The sequence below is a fragment of the Choloepus didactylus genome, chromosome 15 (assembly GCF_015220235.1).
Source record: "Choloepus didactylus isolate mChoDid1 chromosome 15, mChoDid1.pri, whole genome shotgun sequence".
NCBI lineage: Eukaryota > Metazoa > Chordata > Mammalia > Pilosa > Megalonychidae > Choloepus > Choloepus didactylus.
In genome coordinates this window covers 43,958,545-43,973,456 of record NC_051321.1, presented here as the reverse complement: position 1 = coordinate 43,973,456, position 14,912 = coordinate 43,958,545, and the positions used below count along the sequence as shown (strand labels likewise).

Sequence of the window (14,912 nt, the reverse complement as noted above, 5' to 3'; positions counted from 1 at the left end):
GTAATCAGTATGTTCAAGTGCTGATTGTGGTGATAAATGTACAACTTTATGATGATACAATGAACAACTGATTGTACACTGTGGATAAATGTATGGTATGAGAATATAACTCTATAAAATCGTAGGAAAATATATATACAGGAGTAAAAGTGTTGGAGAAAACATGGTGAGAGGGATGATGCCTCACCAATATGGACTAACTACAATGTGTAAACTCAGAATTGAATCTTAGAACATAGCCTAACGTGGACATAATAATTGTAATAGTCCCTAGATTGTAAGCTCTTACAGCAGTTAACTCTATCCCTGAATTGTAATGCCTATCTCTAAACTTTGAGATGCTGATCCCCTAGCGTATAACCTGATTGGTCTCTGGAACAATGCATATCTCTGAGACACCTGAAACTCAGAGCTAGAGCTCGGCAGATATGAATGTTAGTATTAGTGCATACAGCCACTGTCAAAAAAAAAAAAAAAAAAAAAAAAAACTGAAAAAGAGCCCAGACTTCAATTAGTGATATGAATGAAGCAGGTTTGGTTAAGACCAGGGCAAGCCAGGCCAAAGGGTAAAGGTTGAAACTGATCGTGTTTAAAATTTCAACTTCCATATGAGACCAAGGGAATAGATATCTATTTGGTACAGGATCTAAATTTTCTAAACGGTACAACTCTACAGTCAATTTGTTCAAATACCACAATTGCATGGAACTTTGAATAGGAAGTGAGATACGGTAGGTTAGTATAGGCTGGAGTGAAATAGTGACACATCCCAGAGTAATTTGGGCAGATAATAAAAAACATATTTACAGCCTCCCCCTCCCCAACCCTGAGGATCTGGGGGAAGGTGCGGATGTGCTGGACATCCTCACCTGGACTGGTGTTGATGTTGTCACAAACACTGGGACTGGCGGTTTGATGTGCTGAGCCCTCGAGCATGGGACTTGCCGTTATGAAGCTCATTACCACAAAGGAGAGTCTAAACTTGCATGTAATGGTACCTAAGAGTCTCCCCAAGTACCTCTTTGTTGCTCAGATGTGGCCCTCTCTCTCTCTAACTGAGCCATCTCGACAGATGAACTTGCTGCCCTCCCCCCTATGTGGGACCCGACTCCCAGGGGTGTAAATCTCCCTGGCAATGCAGAATATGACTCCCGGGGATGTATGTGGACCTGACATCATGGGACTGAGAGTATCTTCTTGACCAAAAGGGGGATGCAAAATGAGATGAAATAGTTTCAGTGGCTGAGAGATTCCAAATCGAGTCGAGAGGTCACTCTGGTGGACATTCTTATGCAATATATAGATAACACCTCTTAGGTTTTAATGCATTGGAATAGCTAGAAGTAAATACCTGAAACTACCAAACTCCAACCCAGCAGTCTGGACTCCTGAAGACAATTATATAATAATGTAGATTACAAGGCGTGACAGTGTGACTGTAAAGACCTTGCAGATCACACCCCCTTTATCTAGTGTATGGATGAGTGGAGGAATGGGGATAAAAACTAAAGGACAAATGGGGTGGGATGGGGGGATGATTTGGGTGTTCTTTTTTCACTTTTATTTTTTATTCTTGTTCTGGTTCTTTCTGATGTAAGGAAAATGTTCAGAGATAGACTGTGGTGATGAACGCATAACTATGTTATCATATTGTGGACAGTGAATTGTATACCATGGATGATTGTATGGTGTGTGAATGTATTTCAATAAAACTGAATTTAAAAAAAAAAAAAAAGTATGGTTTGACATTTTGTCAGTTTTATCTTTGTAAATTCTCTACAATGAAGACGATAACTTTTGTTCCGGTTTGCTAAAGCTGCCGAAATGCAATATACCAGAAATGGACTGGCTTTTACAATGGGGTTTTTATTAGTTCACACATTTACAGTTCTAAGGCCATAAAAGTGTACATACTAAGGCATCAACAAGAGGATACCTTCACTGAAGAAAGGCCGATGGTGTCCAGAACACCTCTGTCAGCTGGGAAGGCACATGGCTGGCATCTGCTGGTTCTTTGTTCTAGGGTTGCATTGCTTTCAGTTTCTGATTTCAGCGGCTTTCTCTTTAAGCATCTGTGGGTTCTCACTTAGCTTCCACGGGGCATACTCTAGGATTCATCTTTTAGTTTAGTATCTCCAAATGTAATTCTGTCTGCTCCAAGTGTCTGGGTCTATGTTGGCTCTGAGCTCTCTTTCTCTCTCTCCAGGAGCTCTCTTAAAGACTGCAGTAAACTAATCAAGACCCACCTTGAATGGGCGGGTTCACATCTCCATGGAAATAATCTAATCAAAAGGTCCCACCCACAATAGATCTGACCCCACAAGAGTGGATTAAAAGACTCTAGTCTTTTTATGGGGTATATAACAGATTTAAACCACACAGATGGTCTTTCTACCTCTGTGGGATGTGTCACACACACTGCTTACAAGTGCTGTAAAAAAGGCGAGAACTGCAAATTGAATGACCTTTATGATTTACCTATTGATATCCAAGGAGCTATGGAAGCAGTTCCAGTCAGAAGAGAACTTTTTGCATGCTTATGTTTGATCAGTTATAAAAAGAGAGAAAGAATGTTATAGTAACTGTGATCATCTGGAGGCTGTATGTACCCCAGAAAGATCATGTTCTTTTAATCCATTCCTGTGAATGCAGACCTATTGTAGGTGAAACCTTTTGATTAGGTTATTTCAACTGAGATGTGATGTACCTCATTTAAGGTGGTCTTAATCCTCTTATTGGAGTCCTTTATAAGAGGATAAAGGACACAGCAAACCCAGAGAAGCTCACAGAAAAAGCCCCAGGGAGAAGCTGAGAGACAAGGACATACACAGAGAAGCTGAGAGAGAAAGCCACTGAAGCCGGAAGCTGAAAGCAACGAAACCTGGGAGAGGACCAGCAGATGTCGCAATGTGTCTTGCTATATGACAGAGGAACCCAAGCTGACAGGTAACCCATCTTCAGAGAAAGTATCGTCTTGTTGATGCCTTAACTTGGACATTTTCATGGACTTAGAATTGTAAATTTGTAAGCTAATAAATCCCCATTGTTAAAAGCCAGTCCATGTCTGGTATACTGCATTTTGTCAGCTTTACCAATTCAAAACAGTAACAAAGTACAGTTTCAAACCCAACTCTTATCCTTAATTTGTTTCTGATAATTATTTTTTGAGGAGAGGGGAGATGTGACTCATGAAATTTTCATTTGATACAATGAAAATTTGAAGTTTGGACATACACCAGTGAACAGAGTAAATAAAATTTTACCTTCCGGCATATGGGATTTTGATTGTCTCTTTGACTCATCAAGACTACCTAGATAAGCACTCACCTCACTTTTAAATCATTGGGTGATAAATGACAAGTATTTTCAAGTTCTGTAATTTAACTGTGTAAATGTGGAATATTAATGAGGGGAACATGTTTACTACTGTACAATTGGATCAAAAAGTTTATCACTTATTTTTCAATTCAGTATTATTGAGATATACTCACACACCCTACCATCATCTACAGTGTACAATCATCTGTTCACAGTACCATCACATAGCTGTACACTCATCACCAAAATCAAACCTGAACATTCTCATCACTCCACAAAAATGAAATAAGAATAAAAATACAAGTAAAGAACACCCAAAACATCCCATCCCTCCCATCTCCCTAGCATTCATTAAATTTTTGTTCCCATTTTTTCTACTCATCTGTCCATACACTGGATAAGACCGAGTGTGAACCACAAGATTTCCACAATCACACAGTCATACTGTATCGCATAATGATTTAATGAATGGGTTATTCTGTTTAAAAAGAAAAAAAAGAAATGAGAAACTTTCAGTTGACCAAGATGAAGGTGTAAGACACTCCAGGGTGCCATCCCCCTAAAGAATCTTTGAACAACTAGTAAAAACAGGCAAGCCATCTTCCTAAAAACTCGGGAAAACAGTTAAAGGGCTGCAGTAATTGTGCAAGTGTCGAATCAAGAAAACGCAGCCTGAAAAATGGTAAGCAAAGCTGGAGGTACCCATGCTAGCCCTTGCCCCAACCCTCCCCAGCGCAGCATGGCACCAGCCTGCACACCCATTGGGGTTCCCTGGCCCTGTTCCAGAGGGAGCATACTGGGTTACCTGTAAGTCAATGCCAATCTATCGGGTAGAAGCTTGAAAGACTGAACCGAGAAACTTAATCTCCAGCTAGCCTTCCCAAAATTTGCCCTGAAAGCAGAGAAGCAGCTTGTAGACAGCTAAAGCAGTGAAAGAAGTAAGTCGAAGCAGCATGGGGCAAAAGATTACTTGCATTTAGTCACACAATAGAGCACCTGAGAAGGGGTGAAACTCTATTTCATGAGGAGCTGAAGGGGCATTTGAATTCCTTTAAATAGGGGAATCCTAAGGCCCTAAGTAGCAGCAGTTGAGGACAAGAAGCAGGCTCTATGCAGGCTCAGATAAGACTCAGAGGACTCTGCATTTCGCATTAACCTTGAGGTGATCTTCTTGATAGGGCTAAGCTCTAAAGGAGATCACCAGCCAAAGCAGAGCCAACTGGCAAAGACCATGAAAGGTGTTTTGTGTGTTTTTTGGTTTTTTGGTTTTTTTTTTTTTGCTTTTAGTTGAACTGTTTTTGTCAGTTCCTGGCCCTCAAGAAAATTTCTGTCACATCACTACCTGAATACAAACTTAATAGCTCAGGGACTAAATCCTAAAGTTAAAACTTTAAAATATTAAAACGTACAGTGTGCAAAAAAAGATGACATAAGAAACAAAGAAATAGGAAATGACAGCCCATCCAAAGGAAAAAAAAATCCGGAAACAATCAATGACGAGATACAGACTTTGGAAATATGGACAAATAGTTTTTTAAAATGATTCACATTATGCTTAAGGAGATAAAGGAAAACCTGGAGAAAGAACCAAAGGATAGGAGGAAAACAATGAATGAACAACATGAGAATCTCAACAGAGTTGGAAAATTTGAAAAGAAACCAAACAGAATTACTAGAGTGGAAGTCCACAATAACTGAAATGAAAAACTGTCTAAAGGGTTTCAACAGCAGATTGGAGCTGGCAGAAGAATGAATGATCTCAAACCTAAGACAATTGAAATGACTCAGGCTGAGGAGTAGAAAGAAAAAAAAAATTAAAAAAAAGCAAACAGAGCCCAAGAGACCTATGGGAGGCCATCAAGCATAACAATATATGAATTATGGAAGTCCCAGAAGGAGAAGAAACAGAGAAAGCGGCAGACGGAATATTCAAAGAAATAATGGCAGAAAACTTCCCAAATTTAATGAAAGGTAGGAATATGCATATTAAGAAACCCAGCAAACCCCATGTTCTAGTTTGCTAATGCTGCCGGAATGCAAAACACCAGAGATGGATTGGCTTTTGTAAAAAGGGGTTTATTTGGTTACACAGTTACAGTCTTAAGGCCATAAGGTATCCAAGGTAACACATCAGCAATGGGTACCTTCTCTGGATGGAAGGCAGGTGGCTAGCATCTGCTCCAAAGTTCTGGTTTCTCCCAGGATGTTCCTCTCTAGGCTGCAGTTCCTCAAAAATGTCACTCTTACTTGCACTTGGGATATTTGTCCTCTCTCAGCTTCTCTGGAGCAAGAGTCTGCTTTCAATGGCCATCTTCAAACTGTCTCTCATCTGCAGCTCCTGTGCTTTCTTCAAAGTGTCCCTCTTGACAATAATAAGCTCATTCCTTCTGTCTGATCTTATACAGTGCACCAGTAATTTAATTCAGACCCACCCAATGGGTGGGCCAACACCTCCATGGAAATTATCCAATCAGAGTCATCACCCACAGTTGGTTGATGTGCACCTCCACGGAAACACCCAAAGAATTACAATCTAATTAACACCAACAGGTCTGCCCACACAAGATTACATCCAAGATAATGGCATTTGGGGGACATAATACATTCAGATTGGCAAACCCCAAATAGGATAAAAAAGAGAACCATGCTCAGACACATAGGAATCTAATTACCCAATGCCAACAAGAAAGTTTTGAAAGTTCCAAGAGAAAAGCAATGAGTTATGTATAACGGAATTCCCATAAGTTTAAATGCCAAGTTCTCATCAAAAAACATGTAGGTAAGAAGGCAATGGGAAGAAATAAAATAAAGTTCTGAAAAAAACAACTGCCAACAAAGAATTTTAAATCTGGCAAGACATTCTTTCAAAAATCAGACAGAGATTAAGACATTCCCAAACAAACAAAAGCTGAGGGACTTCATCGCTACTTGTTCTCCCCTATAAGCAGTGCCAAAGGGAATTCTTCAAATTGAGAGAAAAGGACACTAGACAGTTGATCAAACAGGCGTAAGGAAATAAAGACCTCCAGTAAGGTAACCATATGGGTGATTATAAATCCCAATATTATCATATTGCACTGTTCTATATGTAACTCCACTTTTTACTCCTCACAGGTTCTAAAATGCAAATGCATAAAAAGTAATGGCAAATCTATTGATCTGGACATATGATGTACAAAGATTTAATTCGTAAGAAGTACAACAAAAAAGGGGGGATAGAGAGGTACAGGAACAGCGTCAGCATATGCTATTTAAGTCAAGTTGGTATCAAATCAAACAAGATTGTTATAGATTCAGGATGTTAAATTTAAATCTTATGGTAACCACAAAGAAGATATATGAAAAATATATACAGAAAGAAGTAAAAAGGGATCAAAATGGTACAATAAAAAAATCAAATAAACATGAAAGTAGGCATTAACAGAAGAATTAAGGGAAAAAAAGGTATAAGACAAAACAGCAAAATGGCAGCAGAAAGTCTTGAATTATCAGTTGTTACTTTAAATGCAAATGGTTTAACTCTCCAGTCAAAAGACAAGAGACTGGCACAATGCATGAAAACGCATGACATAACCATATGCTCTTTACAAGAGACTCACTTAAATTCAAAGACACATGTAGGTTGAAAATGAAAGGATGGAAAGAACATACAATGCAAACAGTAAACAAAAGAGAGTTGGGGTAGCTATACTAACATCAGAGAAAATCGACAAAGTCAAAAACTGTTACAAGGCTCAATGAAGGTAATTAAATACTAAAAAGGAGAACACAGCAAGAAAACAAAATTGTAAACACATATATACACTTAATGGTAGAGCCCCAAAATATATGAAGCAAATACTGATAGATATGAGGGGAGAAACAGAAACTGCCACATTAATAGTAGGAGACTATAATATACCATTTTCAACTCAATATGGATCAAAGACCTAAATATGAGAACTAAAACTATAAAACTCTTTGAAGAAAACATATGAAAGCATCTTCAAGATCTTGTACTAGGCAATGGTCTCTTAGACTATACACTAAAAGCATGAGTAACTGAGGAAAAAATAGATAAGGGGACCACATCAATATTAAAAACTTTTTAGCATCAAAAGACTTTGTCAAGAAAATAAAAAGGCAGCCTACTCAATTGAAGAAAATATTTGGAAAACACAAATCCAAATAAGGGTTTCATATCCAGAATATAAGAAGAAATCCTACAACTGAACAACAAAAAGACAAACAATTCAACTTAAAAATAGACAAAAGACTTGAATAGACATTTTTCCAAAGAAGAAACATAGATAGCCAATTAGCATGTGAAAAGATGATCAACATCATTAGCCATTAGGGAAACGTAAACCAAAACCACAAATGATACCCTCACTAGAATGGCTACTATTTAAACAATGGAAAATAAGTGTTAGGATGTAGAGAAATGGGAACCCTCATACATTGTTGGTGAGAATGTAAAATGGTACAGCTGTTGAGGAAACCAGTTTGGAAGTTCCTCAGAAGTTAAGTATAGAATTACCATACAACTCAGCAATCCCATTTCTAGTTATATACCTGAAAGAACTGAAAGCAGCGACTCAAATAGATAAATGCACACCAATGTTCATAGCGACATTATTCACAATTGCTAAAAGATAGAAGCAACCCAAGTGTCCATAAACTGATGAATGGATGTGGTTTACACATATAATGGAATATTCTTCAGCCACGAAAAGGCATGAAGTTCTGAAAGATGCAACAACATGGATGATCCTTGAAGACATCATGTTGAGTGAAATAAGCCAGACACAAAAGGACAAATAGTATATTATGCCATGGATATGAAATAATTAGACTAAGCAAATTCACAGAATCAGAAACTGGAATATAGGTTACCATGGGCCAGGGTAGGGAATGGGGAGTTGTTCTAGTTTGCTAATGCTGCTGGAATGCAAAACACCAGAGATGGATTGGCTTTATAAAAGGGGGTTTATTTGGTTACATGGTTATAGTCTTAAGGCCATAAAATGTCCAAGGTAACACATCAGCAATTGGGTACCTTCACTGGAGGATGACCAATGCTGTCCAGAAAACCTCTGTTAGCTGCGAAGGCACGTGGCTGGCGTCTGCTCCAAAGTTCTGGTTTCAGAATGGCTTTCTCCCAGGATGTTCTTCTCTAGGCCACAGCTCCTCTTCAAAATGTCACTCTCTGTTGCTCTTGGGGCATTTGTCCTCTTTTAGCTTCTCCAGAGCAAAAGTCTGCTTTCAACGGCCGTCTTCACACTGTCTCTCATCTGTAGCTTCTGTGCATTCTTCAAAGTGTCCCTCTTGGCTGTAGCTCCTCTTCAAAAAGTCACTCTCAGCTACACTGAGTTCCTTGTTTGTCAACTCATTTACATGGCTCCAGTGATTTAATTTAGACCCACCGTGATTGGGTGGAATAACACCTCCATGGAAATTATCCAATCAGAGTTATCACCCACAGTCGGGTGGGGCAAATCTCCACAGAAGCACTCAAAGAATTACAAGCTAGTTAACACTGATAGGTCTGCCCACACAAGATTACATCAAAGATAATGGCGTTTGGGGGGACATAATACATTCAAACTGGCACAGGAGTTAATGCTTACATTTTACAGAGTTTCTGTTGGAATGATATAGAAGTTCTGGTAATGGATGGTGGTGATGGTAGCACAACATTGTGAGCATAATTAATAGCATTGCATTATATATTTGAACAAGGTAAAAGGGGAAATTTGAGATTGTATCTATGTTACAATAAAAATTAAAAAGAAAAAAATGAAATCATGTGTCCACACATAAATGTACACTAATGTTCATAGCAGCTTTATTGTAATTGCTCCAAACTGGAAGCAATCTAATCAACCATCAACAGGAGAATGGGAAATATATATATATATATATATATATATATATACTGTATCCATACAATAGACTGTCTCTCAGCAATAAAAAGAAATGAACTGATATAAGACGGATAAATCTCAAAATAATGATACCGAGTAAGAGAAGTCATAGCAGCTTTATTTACAATAGCTCAGAACTGGAAACAACACAAATGCCCATCAATAGATGAATGGATAAAGACACTGTGGTAGTATAACTGTGCAATGGAGTACTATTCAGCAATAAAAATAATGAATTATTGACATATACAATAAATGGAAGAATTTCAAAGTAATTATGCTGAGTGAAAGCAGTCAGACAGAAATAGTACACAGTGTATGATTTCATGCATACAAAATTCTAGAAAATGACAAACTAATCAATACTGACAACATATCAGTGGTTGCCTAGGGATAAGGGAGAGGAAGGGAAAGGGAATACAAAAGGACACCAGGAAACATTTGTCAGTGATGTATGTATTCACAATCTTAATTGTGGTGATGGTTTCATGGGCCTCTGCATATGTCTAAACACAAATTACATGATTTAAATATGTACATTTTATTATAGGATAATGGTACCTCAATAAAGCTGGAAAAATAATAAATAAATTTTAAAAGTACTCAACCAATCCAAAAATGGCAAGAAAGGAGAAAAACACATAGAAGTTAGAGTAACTAGAAAACACAAAATAAGGGAATATTATGAAGTAATAATAAGTAAATTCAAACATATCAATAATTTTAATAAATATAAACTAAAACTTTCAAGTTAAAAGAGTAAAATCATCATATTGATTTAAAAATTCAGCCATATGCTCTACAGAAGAAGAAACACACCTAAAACAGGATAGAAACAGATTTGAGTAAAATGATGGTAAACGGTAAACCAAGCAAACATTGAACTGACTGAAAGAAAGCAGGTGTAGCTGTATCAATTTCAAAATACCTCTCAAGGCAAAAAACATTATTAGCTACAAGAGGGTCACCATATAAAGTTAAAAAGTACAATTTACCAGGAGGATAATGATTCTTAATATAGACAAATACATAAAGCAAAACCTGGGAATTAAAAGAGAAAATTGACAAATACAGTTGGGGTAGAAACACATTTAATGAAATTTGCTTAGTGATTATTGATTAAAAAGACAAAATTTACTAAGGTGACAGAAGATTTGAACCACACGATGAAAAAGTTTGCTCTAATAGACATATTTAGAAACATGCACTCAATTGAATTAGAGAAAGCACATTCTCCTCATGTACACCTCAAACACTTTTAAATAATGATCGTGTAATAAGACTAAAGCAAGCATCAATCTCAAGAGAATAAAGGACCATGTATAACATGTTCTATGACAAAAATGCAATTAAGTTAGAAATCAGTAACAAAAAGATCACCACCACCACAAAATTCCTGGAAGTTGGAAGTTCCCCTTTTAGCCACTATTAAAAGCAAATTAAAAGCATGTTTCTAAATAAATGGAGTCAAAGAGTACATAATAGAAATTATAAAATTCTAAGAATTTAGTGAAGATATTATATATCAAAATATATATTATAGGTAAAGTCGTATTCTGAGAGGAATTTATGGTCTTAAAATGCTTATATTAGAAAAGAAGAAGAGCAGAAAATTAATGACAATCTAAATTAAGAAGTTAAACCAATTAAAAGGAAATATGGAACAAAGATAAGTAGAACATGGCAAGATAGTCAATAAAATATAAAAACTGGTTCTTAACTACCTGGTAAAACTGTTTAAAAAAGACAAGGTATACATAAATTAAGGAATGTAAAAAGTACTTAACTACAGGGACTTTTAAAAAAGAATATAATTAACACTGAAAACAAGGACTCACCTATCTGTATGCCAGTGTTCACAGCAGCATTACTCACAATAGCTAAAAGGTGAAATCAACCTGAATGTCTATCAACAGGTGAATGGTATATGTGGTATACACAAACAATGGAATATTATCCAGCAATAAAAAGGAATGAAGTTCTGATACATGCTACAACATGGATAAACCTTGAAAACAAGCTCGGTGATAAGTCAGACATCAAAGGACAAATATTGTACCATTCTACTTAAATGAAATATTTAGAATGGGCATATTCATAGAGACAAAAGGCGATTAGAGGTTACCAGAGGCGCGGGGTGGGGGTGTGGGGGGAATTGGGGACTTACAGCTTAGAGGGCACAGAGTTGCTGTTTGGGGTGATAAAAAATATTGGGCAATAAATGGAAGTGATGTGATGAGAGCACAACATTGTAAAACTAATGTCACTAAACTGTACACTGGAAATGGTGAAAATGGAAAATTTTACATGAATATATATATGTGTGTGTGTGTTACAAGCAATAAAATTCAAAAAAAGAATACCATGAAGAGCTTCATCCAACTTGAAAAGAAACTAAATGAACAATTTTTAAGAAAAACATAACTTAACAAAATTTACTCAAGAAGAAAAAGAAAACATTAATTACATCATTAGTTAAAAATCCCCCCGCTTAACTGGGGCACAATGATAGACAAATAAGCCAGTGGAACAGAATAGAGTCCAGAAACAGATGCACATATTTTTGTCACTTAATTTATGACCAAGGCACCACTGAGTTTCAGAGTGAAAAGGATGCCTTTTTCTCAGTGGTTGCAAATGGATATCCATGTACTAAGGAATTAATCTTGACCCACCATATACAAAAATTAAATTCACCTTGGATCATGGGTCTGAATATTACGGGTAAAACAATGAAGCTTCTAGACAAAGATATAAGAGAATACCTTATGATCTTGGAGTAGGCAAAAGGTTCCTTATATAGTACATAAAAAGCAGTAATCATATCTTCAAAAATGATATATTAGATCATATTAAAAATAAGAACTTCTCTTTATCAAAAACACCATTAAGAGAATGAAAAAGTAAGCTAGAGACTGTGTGAAGATATTTTGCAACACATATATCTGATAGAGGACTCATATCTGGAATGCATAAAGAATGCCTACAGGTCAGAAAGAAAAAATGAAACAGTCCAATAAAAACTTGTGCAAAAGTTGACAGAATACTAGGCAGCAGTAAGAAGGAATGAAGTAGTGAAACATATGACATCATGGATGAACCTTGAAGACAGAATGCTGAGTGAAATAAGCCAGGCACAAAAAGAGAAATATTATATGCTACCACTAATATGAACTTTGAAAAATGTGAAATAAATGGTTTATAAGGTAGAATGCAGGGGAAATAGCAATAGAGAGCAATTAATGAAGGGGGAACGATAACCAAATAAGAACAGATAAGCTAGCATGGGTAAATTTAACGTTCTGGGAATGCCCAGGAATGACTATGGTTTGTTAATTTCTGGTAGGTATGGTAGGAACAAGTTCACAGAAATGTTGCTATATTAGGTTGCTTTCTTGGGGTAGAGTAGGAACATGTTGGAAGTAAAGTAGTTATTTTAGGTTAGTTATCTTTTTCTTACTCCCTTGTAATGGTTTGAAATTTTTTTATTGTATTTTTTAATTTATTTTTTGATATAGTTAATAGTTAATTTTTAAAAAAGGGTTAATTAAAAAATGAAAAAAAAACTTGTGCAAAAGAAATGAACTAGTATTTCATAAAAGAGAAGGAAGAAAGGAAAAATAGATGATGAAAGTCAACTAGCAGTTTTTGCCACACCTGGAGTTTACCAAGTTTAAACAGTGTTAAGTTTCTAATAGATCCTGGATTGCCACATCAAATAAGGAAAATTTCTCTACCCTGTTAGCAGCTAGGTGTGAACATGGAATTGTTTCTTGCAATATTTAAAGGAAAGTATTTGTGCAGCTTCTTGGAAGGCTTCATAAAATTGGACTTTGCTCAGCTGGAAAAAGCCGTTTTGTTCTTCCTGGCTTCCTCCAACTGCAAGCACAAGGTCATCATGATGATGAAGTCACTTGCCGAAGACGGTAAAACAGAAAGATATGAACTTCAATCTTTGATACATGGAGCCACCATACTAGCTCTGAACTGTCAAACTCTGGCCTACTCATATATGATGGAATAAATTCTTGTGTGTTTAAGCCACTAATTTGGGAGTCTCTTACTTGTAGTTGAATGTAATTCCTTAGGATGATAGTCAAGGACCATCACAAACGTTTACATATCTGACTCCAAAGCCCACTGAACTTAGCCTTTACACCTAGGTCAGTCTAATTGTTGACTCCTAGTATTGCTTATACGTACTAACTTCCCTAACTCTTACAAATTGACCCTGTCTAAAGCTGCTTCCTATGTTGTCTTAGGATCAACTTTTAAACTTTATGACTCTTTTCCTAAAAAAACTTCCCTGCCAGCCTCTGGATAGAAATAGTAATTGTCCAGTCTGAGTCCAAAGAAGAGTAATGGATTTAAGTGTTCCTAGATTTCAGATAAAGTGCTTCCTGGAGTAGAAGAGAATTGTGAAGATAAAAGTAATGATGGATTCCAAATAGTCTTATGTGAAATAATTATGGTATCCTTTTGATTGTAAGTTATGTTATTATTCTATGAAGAAAAGAAAAACTTTATTTACTGCAAAGAAAATAAGACCACAGGAAAAATGGAAATAAGTTAAATATAAAGCTAGTTTTCAAGTGAATAGTGATCTTGAGTTCTGGGTGATGCTTTTTTCCCTTTTGCTCTCTCAGCTGAGTGAGCTTCTTTTGAACTTATATTCCTCTTTTATTTTTCCAGCCCCTCTAACAACTTTGTAATGAATTCTTCTATTAAATTCCCTCTATTTGAAATAAGCAGAGTGGTTTCTGTTTTTCTGAAAACTGGCTGAATGACAGCTTTACTTCACTTATCTTTAGAAATTATTTTACTTGCAGAGAAACAGCTTAGTTGAAATTCAATTTCCAGTTTTTTAACAACCAACTGTACTCTTATGATTTCTAACCACATAATTCCTTCCCGAAATGGGAGTGAACATTCTCTTCACTTAAAATAGCGCTTATGATGTGAATCTTAATGCCTTTTGCACTTCAATCTCTGATGTCTCTTTTCTATTAGTCCCAGCAAAAGTCTTGCCTAGATTTAATGACACAAATTTGGGGACTATGGTCTTTTGTTTACTGAGAAAGTAGAACTTACAGATCTAAATAGGTCTTCTCTCTGTACATAAATCACTTCTCAAAAAAAGACCCTTCAAAATTCTAAAAATGTAAACAATACTGTTAAGTCGCAGCACCTCAGCGTTCAGTGGAACAGCAGAGATCAAGTTCAATGTCCATATCACAGATGAGCAAGTCACACAGAAACAATGAAAGCTTCAATATTTATTATAATTAATATATTGATTCCAGATAGGTCAATAGAAAAGATGTACTTTTTTCAGCTGCCTATACTTTTTTTTGTACACTGGGATCTTCTTATAATGTTATTGTGCTTCACATATTATTTGAAGCAAATTTCATACAACATTATTTCAAGGAACTGCTTGTACAAGTCATAAGATTAGGAATTTAGTGAAGCAGATATCACTGAAGATTGAAAAAATTAACAAAGGCTTGATAGAAAAGATAAAGCCTAATCCTTAAAAGATTGAGTTGATGTGAAGTGGAAGTGAAAGAACTGCCTTCCAAGTGAAGGTAATAACACGAGCAAAAGCATGAATGCTGGACTGTAAAAGACAAGTTCGATAATAAAATAATGTAAAGAAAAACTTATCCCAAACATTATCTACAACAG

At 36.2% G+C, this 14,912-nt stretch overlaps 1 protein-coding gene across 4 annotated transcripts in view; it reads right to left on the bottom strand.

Moving 5' to 3' along the window:
- Positions 1–14,912, bottom strand: part of TBC1D12 (TBC1 domain family member 12) — a 205,416-nt gene that overhangs the window by 62,279 nt on the left and 128,225 nt on the right. The window lies entirely within an intron of this gene.